Raw genomic sequence first — 8355 nt, forward strand, 5'->3', positions numbered from 1 at the left:
CTCATGTTGTGGTGACTCCCAACCATAAAATTATTTTCGTTGCTACTTCATAACTGTAATGTTGCTACTGTTATGAATCATAATGTAAATATCTGATATGCAGGATGTATTTTCATTGTTACAAATGGAACATAATTAAAGCATAGTGATTAATCACAAAAACAATATGTAATTTTGTTTTCCGATGGTCTTAGGTGACCCCTGTGAAAGGGTCATTCAACCCCCAAAGGGGTCGCGACCCACAGGTTGAGAACTGCTGCTCTAGACCGTCCAGTCACCAGGGGCTCTAAAAACCCAGCCCTGGGGGAAATCGCCTCTAGCTGAAGTCATCCAGGAGGGCTTCCCAAAGGAGGTGGGATCTGAGCTAGACCTTGAAGGGTGGAGATAATTCACCTTTGCAAAGAGAAGCAGGGACAGTGGCCTTTAGGGACCCAACAGGAAAGGCAGAGAGGAGGGGAGTAGCCTGTGAGGAAGAGACCTCAAAGCGCAGAGGCCTGGTGATGGGGCGAGCTGGTGGCAAGGCTGGTGGGGGCTCCTGCCTGTGTCACTGCGCACGGGGTCGGCACTAATACCCCGCCTCATGGTGGGCCCTTCCCAGCCACCCCCGGGAAGAAACTCCAGTGCTGGTCCTGGGGAGACAGCTGAGCACCCTCCGAATCCCTCCCCACCTGGTAGCCAATAGAATTACCTCCAGGTGGTAATTACAGGGAGCTACCCAAACCCCTGCCACCCCCCTAAATTCCCACAACAACTCCCAACCTACGGTTCTATTTCGGGCAAATGCTTAGAAAGAAAAGTGCAGGAAATGCGAACAGAGAGGGTGGCAGCAGAGTTCCCATCTGTGCAGACACTGCAAGGCCTCCGTCAGGGAAGTGGGAGCGGAGCTGGTGATTCCTGCAGCGCCGGGCGGGCTCCAGGGTGAGGCTGCAGCCGTTTCAGCCCAGGGCCGCCAGGCTCCGTGTCCACTAATAGAGAAAAATCTATTATTAAAAACACCCCATAGTCTGGTGTTTCTGGACCCCTTAAATTTGGAGGGGAACCGCTCCCACTCCCCGCTCAGCAGCTGAAAGATGTTAATTTAGATAATTAAGCACAATCCTGGTGCCAAGAAGAAAAACCCCAATTTTAAACTGCAGCAGTGACATGGGTATCAGCGGAGTAGAAGGAAGGTTTGGCTGGCGTGCCCAGGCCAATAGGCTCAGGCCTGTTGGCGACTAAAGCCTTAGGAGCAGGAGGCTGAAGCCACCGTGCAAAGAGGGACATTCAGTTGCAGTGATTTGCTGAAATTTAAGTGGAGAAGTCAGATCACCCAAATTAGCACCTGCAGCGCGTTTCTTAAAGCAAATGCTAAACTCTCTACAGCGAGAGTTTTCTGACTTGCTACAAATTCTTTCTGCCTTGTGACACTGCTGTGAGGTGGGCTGGGAGGGGGGGGGCACCCAGGAAGCAGGCACACCCACACGCACCATGTCTGCCCCTGTCCAAACACCACGAGAAAGTGTTCTACAAAGGGAACTGGCTCAATTAAAACCTTTATTCAAGTTTGAGATACAGATCCGTACACAAACTATAAATGTACAGCTGGATGAGTTTCCGTAGTGTGAGAATGTTCACGTGGCCAGCGCCCTGGAGCATTCCTGGGGTCCCCAAGGCCCCATCAGGTACCCTGTGCCTTCAGGGGTAACTCCTCTCCTGATTGCTCCCACCACAGGTGACTCCCGCCTCCGTCATGGCTTTCACGCAACATTAGGTCTGTGAAATCCATTCATAGCATTTATTCCTTCCTTCCCATAGTTGCATAGGATTGATTGATTTAAAATGCCATGATTTACATACCCGCTCTCCAGTTAACAGGCATTTGGGTTATTTCCAGGGACTAATGGTTATTTGGGGACTAATAAAAGTCATGGTGCTGCAAACATTCTTGTACACGCCTTACATATGCTGGGATTGTTCTCAGGGGTAGGACTGCTGGACACATTTCTGAGTGCTTGCTATCCCCTGGAAATGATGAAAGTAGGCAAGGTACTGGAACAAAACCACAGAAAAACCCAGTCCTTGCTTGCAAGGACCTCTCAATCCAGAGGCACAGAGCTGAGCTGGCAAATGCTCTTAGATTTTGTAGAGGTCATGGGTGAGGCACCTGGCACTGGATTGGGGAGGTGAGTGAGGGAAGCAGGGTCAGGAAAGACTTCTCAGTGGAGATGACATTCGAATTGATTTCTGAACGCTGAAGCGGTGTTGATGGGGACAAAGTGGAGAAGGAGAAGGCCAGGGAACAGCCTGTGGGAAAGCAGAGACACGTCAGGAGGTGGGTCAGGTCCAGGGACCATGTGTGAGAGCAGCAGCGGAAGGCAGGACATGTGTGTGACGGTGGGGCTGACCGCTAAGTTGGGGGAAACTCATGAAGGACTCATTTCCATCTAAGAAATATATACCCTCTGCTGAATGTGACGGAAGCTAGAGAAGACCCCAGGGCCATGGAGTGACAAGGTTGCTTCCTTGAGGGGACTGAGGTGATGGGACAGGGAGTGACTGGAGAGTGTGCTTTCTCTGGGAAGGGGAAGGGGAACATGGCATTTCAGCAGATGGAAATGAGGCGATTCCTTGAAGAAAGTCTGGCTTTGTCTCAATATCCAGGCCAAGAATCGGGATGACTTGTAAGGGAATACAGAGTGAGTGAGTGAGTGTGTGTGTATGTAGGGGGGATGGGGGGTTGCATGGGGAGGGGAGGGAGGCCGGAAGGTGTGTGTGTGTGCCTGGGTGCCAAGTTTCAATGTGCAGAAACCACACAGAGTAATTCATGCAGAAAGCGTTGGGGGCCAGCAGGCCGCCTGCTGACATCCAGACTGGTGCAGGCAAGGAGCTCGCTGCTTGAAAGCGGAAAGGCAGAGCATATGTGTGAGGAGTTCAAGCCAGAAAGCGAATGCATTGCCACGTGGGGCTGGAGCAGTGGTGCCAATATCTCATCACCTCCATCCCCTTCCGAGACGGGGAGGAGCACGTTCAAATCCCGCCCAGCTCCCTGCTAGACTCAGGCGAGGATTCTAGAAAAGCTCCTGGTTTCATCATTGAAATCACAAATTCAGTAGTGTCTTATATAAAAGTACCCGATACGGTGACCTGGTGGGAGCCCAGAAGTTTGGCATTAGGACGCTGTATGGATAGTTGATACAGCAGAGAGGCATATAAGATAAAAATGTAAAGGGAAGATCCTAAGTACTTTATCAATTTAATTTATATTAAAAACACATTTCCTTCTAGTTCTTCTAAGTATAAAATTGGTAATATATGGGAAGTCTGAGACATTAATAGAAATAGAAAAACATTTGCCCCCTATTCCACTGGCCAAGAGCACCGCCCTTAGTGGAGGTGCCTTCCTTCCTTCTATTAAGGTAGACATTTCTACATAGTTGTGGTCACAGTGCCAATTATGGCAAAAAAAAAAAAAAAGGTCGCCTTATCTCATATGATAGAGTTCAATAATTATCTTTTTATTTAATTAAAATTCTATTGCAAAATTTATAGACAATACCACATAAAGAAGAAAACCACCCATAAGTTTCTACCACCCAGAGATAATCATTATCGGGTTTTTTTGGTAACATACATTTTTTCCATCATTATGATTTCTTATTACATCACCTTCTTGGCATTTAAGTGTTCTTATCTATAATTTTACAAAATTATTATTTTATTTCACCTTCTATCTTATAATTTTAAAACCATAACCAATGTATTATGAATATCTTTCCCAACTACATTCCATTGTAGAGCACCATATTTTAAATAATTCCTACTTTCAGACACTTAAATTGTTCCCAGTTTTTTAAATAATATAAAAAATGCTATACTTATTTAAATTAAAAAGAATATCATTTATGTGGATTTGCTGGGGGGAAAAAAACTGAATTTTTAAGCCTTTGGCTACATATTATCAAATTTCTATCTAGAAAGTATGTACCAACTTGTACTACCTACAGCAAAGTAATGCTCATTTCTCCATGCCTTCACTAACACTGATATTATCATTCTTTTTTTAAAAAAAACTTATTATGAGTAAAAGGAGTTTTATTATTCCCTTTATTAATGAGGTTAAATATTTCTTTATGTTTATGGTACTTCTAAAATTTCTTGTGAACTGCCTGTTCAAAACATAATTTTGAACCTGGCACGGTTCTGTGGTGTGGATATGCCGTTGTTTAAGCATTCTCTACTAAAAGGAGAAATACAGTATAATGTATGTGTGTCAGGAGTTCATGCCCCAAAGCAAAATGCATGATTACATGTGTCTGGAACAGTGTGCCCAGACCGCACTACCCTCCATCCCTCCTGCAGCTATGTGTATGTCACGCTGGGAGGAACCCCTTCGAGTCCAGCCACACCTCATTTTGTTGTGCTTCCCTTCACAGATACAGCATATTTGACAAATTGAAGGCAAGACCTTCCACCAGCAAAAAGATGATGACTTTCTTTATTATGATAGTCATTCTATTGTGGTCTGAAACCAAACCCACAACACCTCTGTAGTATGCCTGTATAAAGGGTCTTTGTGTGTATGTGCTTGAGGTATTTAGAATAAATTCCTACAAGTAGTGCTATTAGTTCAAAAAGTATGGCTATTGTAAATAGTTGTAGTTAGTATGACTTTACTATAGAATTAGCCCTAATTGTAACAGTTGAGCAACCCTTGGTCTGAGAACAGATGCCTGTAAGGCAGAGAGACTAGATTTCTCGTATTGGTGGGTTAAAATGTCTGCTTGTATTTAACATGAAATATCAAGTAACATAGGAAGCGTGTCTTGGCAAACACGGGCTATTCCTGAGTCTCATCAAATACACACCCAGGACTCAGGTGCGAGGCAGGATGCTGTAACATCCGATTCTAACCATTCTTACATTGCAGATGGCAATACAAGAGAAATTGGGAGGTAGGAGGTGCTCGGACTTAACTCACTTGCCTTTCTTTTGGGATCATCTTCTGGTACCAAGTAGCATGACTGCCCTAGAGACTGGAAAGAAAAAACCTTCAGAAATAATCCTTGGTTATGGATCCAAACTCACTTTTTTCAGGGGTGGCTGAAAGGAGTAATTTCACTAACAGACCTTTGAGATCAGAGGGTATGAGTATAGTCCACCCTCCATTTTTGTGGGTTCCACATGTGCAGATTCAACCAACTGCACATTTAAAAAATCCTATATAATAAAAGCCTAATATGCAAATCGACCAAATGGTGGAACAACTCTGTGTTGCTATGACACACACTGACCACTAAAGGGCAGATGCTCAACGCAGGAGCTGCCCCCTGGTGGTCAGTGCGCTCCCACAGGGGGAGCACCGCTCAGCCAGAAGCCGGACTCACAGCTGGCGAGCACAGCGGTGGTAGCCTCTTCCACCTCCATGGCAGTTGGACATCCCCTGAGGGCTCCTGGACTGTGCAGGCTGGGCTGAGGAAGACCCCCTGCCCTGAGTGCATGAATTTCATGCACCAGGCCTCTAGTATTTGACATAAGAATGTTACGTTGTTGATGTACACTGTGTAGCTAGGCCTATGATGATTGCGTTTGTACTGAACATAGACTTTATTTCTTGTCATTATTCCCTAAACAATGCAGTCTAACTATTTAAATAGCACCTACATTGTGTTAGGAATTATAAGTAATCTTGAGATGATTTAAAGTATATGGAGTGCGTGAGTAGGTTTTATGCAAATACTACGCCATTTACAGAAGGGACGTGAACTCCCATGAAGTTTGGCATCCGTGGGGGGTTGTGGAACCGGTCCCTGGTGAATGTGGAGGGACAATTGTAGATGAACCTCTGCGTGCACTTATGTATTTGGTGCTAAGGAACAAAGGGGTTTTAAACCTACCTGATGACCAGAGTAGCTTTTGTAAAGGGCATCTTCCTGAACACCATCCAGAGCATCTGGGGAAAAACCATAATATTGCATTTTAATGTGCATCTCAGGTGATTCTGATAATCAGAGATTTGCATTCTGGTCTCTGTTTTGCTTTTGTCCACTATTATTCTAATGATTGTTCCTTTGCAATACTATCTTTTTTTCTCTACTTGCTCTTCTGCTAGCGTTTGCTTATTTTCAGAGTTCAGTTCTTCACATGAGTCTAGGAGTAGATTTACACATTGTGTGCAGGACTCACTCAGCGAGTTTCTTCAGTTTGAGGCTTTCCTTGGCTGTGAATTTTCCAGCGCTATTTCCACTTAAAATATTTCCCCTTCTTCTGACATTCCCATTAAACCTAAACTGAAACTTCTAATTTAAATCTGTCTTTTGGATTTTATGCCTTTTTATCTCTCTGCAGCCCTCTGGATAATTTTCTCAAATTTATCTTTCCTATCATCCATTCTTTAGGTGTGCCAGTCTGCTCTGAAAGCTGGCCCTTGTGTTTAATTCTATTCACAACTTTTTATTTTAAATTACAGTGGGGCCTTGACTTACGAGTTTAATTCGTTCTGTGATGGAGCTCGTAACTCAAAGTACTCGTACGTCAAATCAAAAGTGAACGAGTGTGAGTGTGTGTGCGGGGGGAGGTTGAGGGTTAAGGGGGGGGGATAAGGAAACATTTGTAACACCTTAACTAATAATAATTAAAAAAAGAAAATAAACTACGTTTTCCAAACCAAAAAATAAAAAAAAATAAAAAAAAGTGAATGAGTGAGACTCGTGATGCTGCGCTGACGTTGTGGTGTTCACTGTGACGTTCGCTGCGCCAACTAGCGGTGGGGTATCTGAAGCTGGCTCGTAACCCGAATTTTAGCTCGCAACTCAAAGCAAAAAATCGGCCGAGAGACGGCTAATATCTCAAAAAACTCGTTAGTCGGGACACTCGTAAGTCAAGGCCCCACTCTATTCTATTGAGTTTTTCATCTCTGCCTGTTATTTTTTAGTACCCTGTTCTTTCGTGAACTTTTTATTTCTCCCCTTAGCTCCTTGATGATTGCACATATACATATAGGCAGCTTTATTTATTTTTCCTACAGCTCTAGATTGTTATGTTTTCTCAGGTTGTTGGGGTGCAAGTCCTCTCCCCCATTGTGGACCATTTCCTTGTTTGATTTGTACTTTTTAATTGCGAGGATACATTTTCCCGGTGGAATTTCTATGTACTTTAAGATGTAATAACCTTTCAAACAAGTCTGGCATTTTATTCCTCTGGGAACTTCAGGATCTCACTGGTCTGAAATAGTTCCAGTATCTATATTAATATCTCCATTTGGGATCCTATACTATGAAAATAATCAGCAGTTTGGATTCTGCACCTATGCATGGCAGAGATTTAAAAAACTTTTCATTTTGGAGATAGCTAACTGGTGAGAATTTCACCAGTGGTTTGGTCGTCAGTGAGCAATGTTTTATGATCTCCTTGTCCGGTGGGAGCATTTCCCCCTTGGTTCTAGCTTTATGTGTGCATTTGTTTCCACACCTCACCACTCACAGGCCCAAGTCTTTTATTCTAGATCTCTGTGAAAAACTCCAACCCTAGCTGATTGCTCCTACACCGCATCCGATGTCCCCTGTTCTGTTTTGGCATCAGCTCGTGCACTCACCATGTTGCTTATGGGGTTCTCCTTCTTTTGGCAGATGGGAATCATCCTCCCTCCACGATGTAACAGTTTTGTTATATTTTACCCAGCAGCTCCGTGTGCCTGGAGCACAGAGGAGGATGTCAGAATGCTGATTAGATGAGACTAGACGCAGGTAGCAGTCAGGCTTGGAGACCCAAGCCCTCCCCGACCCCCTCCTCCCACCCCGCAGGTGCAATAGAGACCACGTGACTCTGAAACTGTCATCCAAGTCTCAGCTGTGACCTCACCACTCTACCTGAATAAGCTACACTGAGTCCTTTAACCTCTCAAAGCTTTACTTTTCTCAAGAAAGGGAAATTTTAGTACTGATCTTCCTGTTCTCTAAGTTCCCTCCTACTGAAATGCAAGACATTTTCTCGATGCTCCATTCCTACCGTAGCTGGAGAAGACTGCAGTATCTTCTTGGAGGCAGGCACAATCTTAGTCAATAAAGTAACCTTGTGAATTTCCTTTCCTCATGGACTTTTCACATGCCAATGCACTGAGAAAAAACTCTGGTTAGAAAGAGAGACTTGAAATGGGAAGGACGTGATCAATTCCATTTCTTCAGAAGTTTGCCAGGGTGGGGTGAGGGGTGATTGCATTCTGTGGCGTTTTGCTCCTCACAGTTCTCCTCCCTCTCCCTGGAGTGTAAGTGAGTGAAACTATATGTTGGTTTAGAGGTTCTGCTTAAATAAATCTTCAAGAGCCAATAAATATCTCAGGCTGAGCCCAGGTGAACAGCCTCCCTGAGCCTCAGGGTACCA

General features: G+C 44.4%; 1 long non-coding RNA gene across 1 annotated transcript; it reads right to left on the minus strand.

Annotated features, from left to right (window-relative positions):
* Window positions 1–1446: 1446 nt before the first annotated feature.
* On the minus strand, window positions 1447–7735 carry LOC102759778. The gene is made up of 4 exons (XR_435897.2): window positions 7571–7735; window positions 5874–5929; window positions 4958–5012; window positions 1447–2283 (listed from the first exon to the last, which is right to left on the minus strand). It is a non-coding gene; the product is annotated as an uncharacterized LOC102759778 (long non-coding RNA).
* Window positions 7736–8355: the final 620 nt, after the last annotated feature.

Source organism: Myotis davidii, unplaced genomic scaffold (genome assembly GCF_000327345.1).
Source record: "Myotis davidii unplaced genomic scaffold, ASM32734v1 scaffold83, whole genome shotgun sequence".
NCBI classification, from domain to species: domain Eukaryota; kingdom Metazoa; phylum Chordata; class Mammalia; order Chiroptera; family Vespertilionidae; genus Myotis; species Myotis davidii.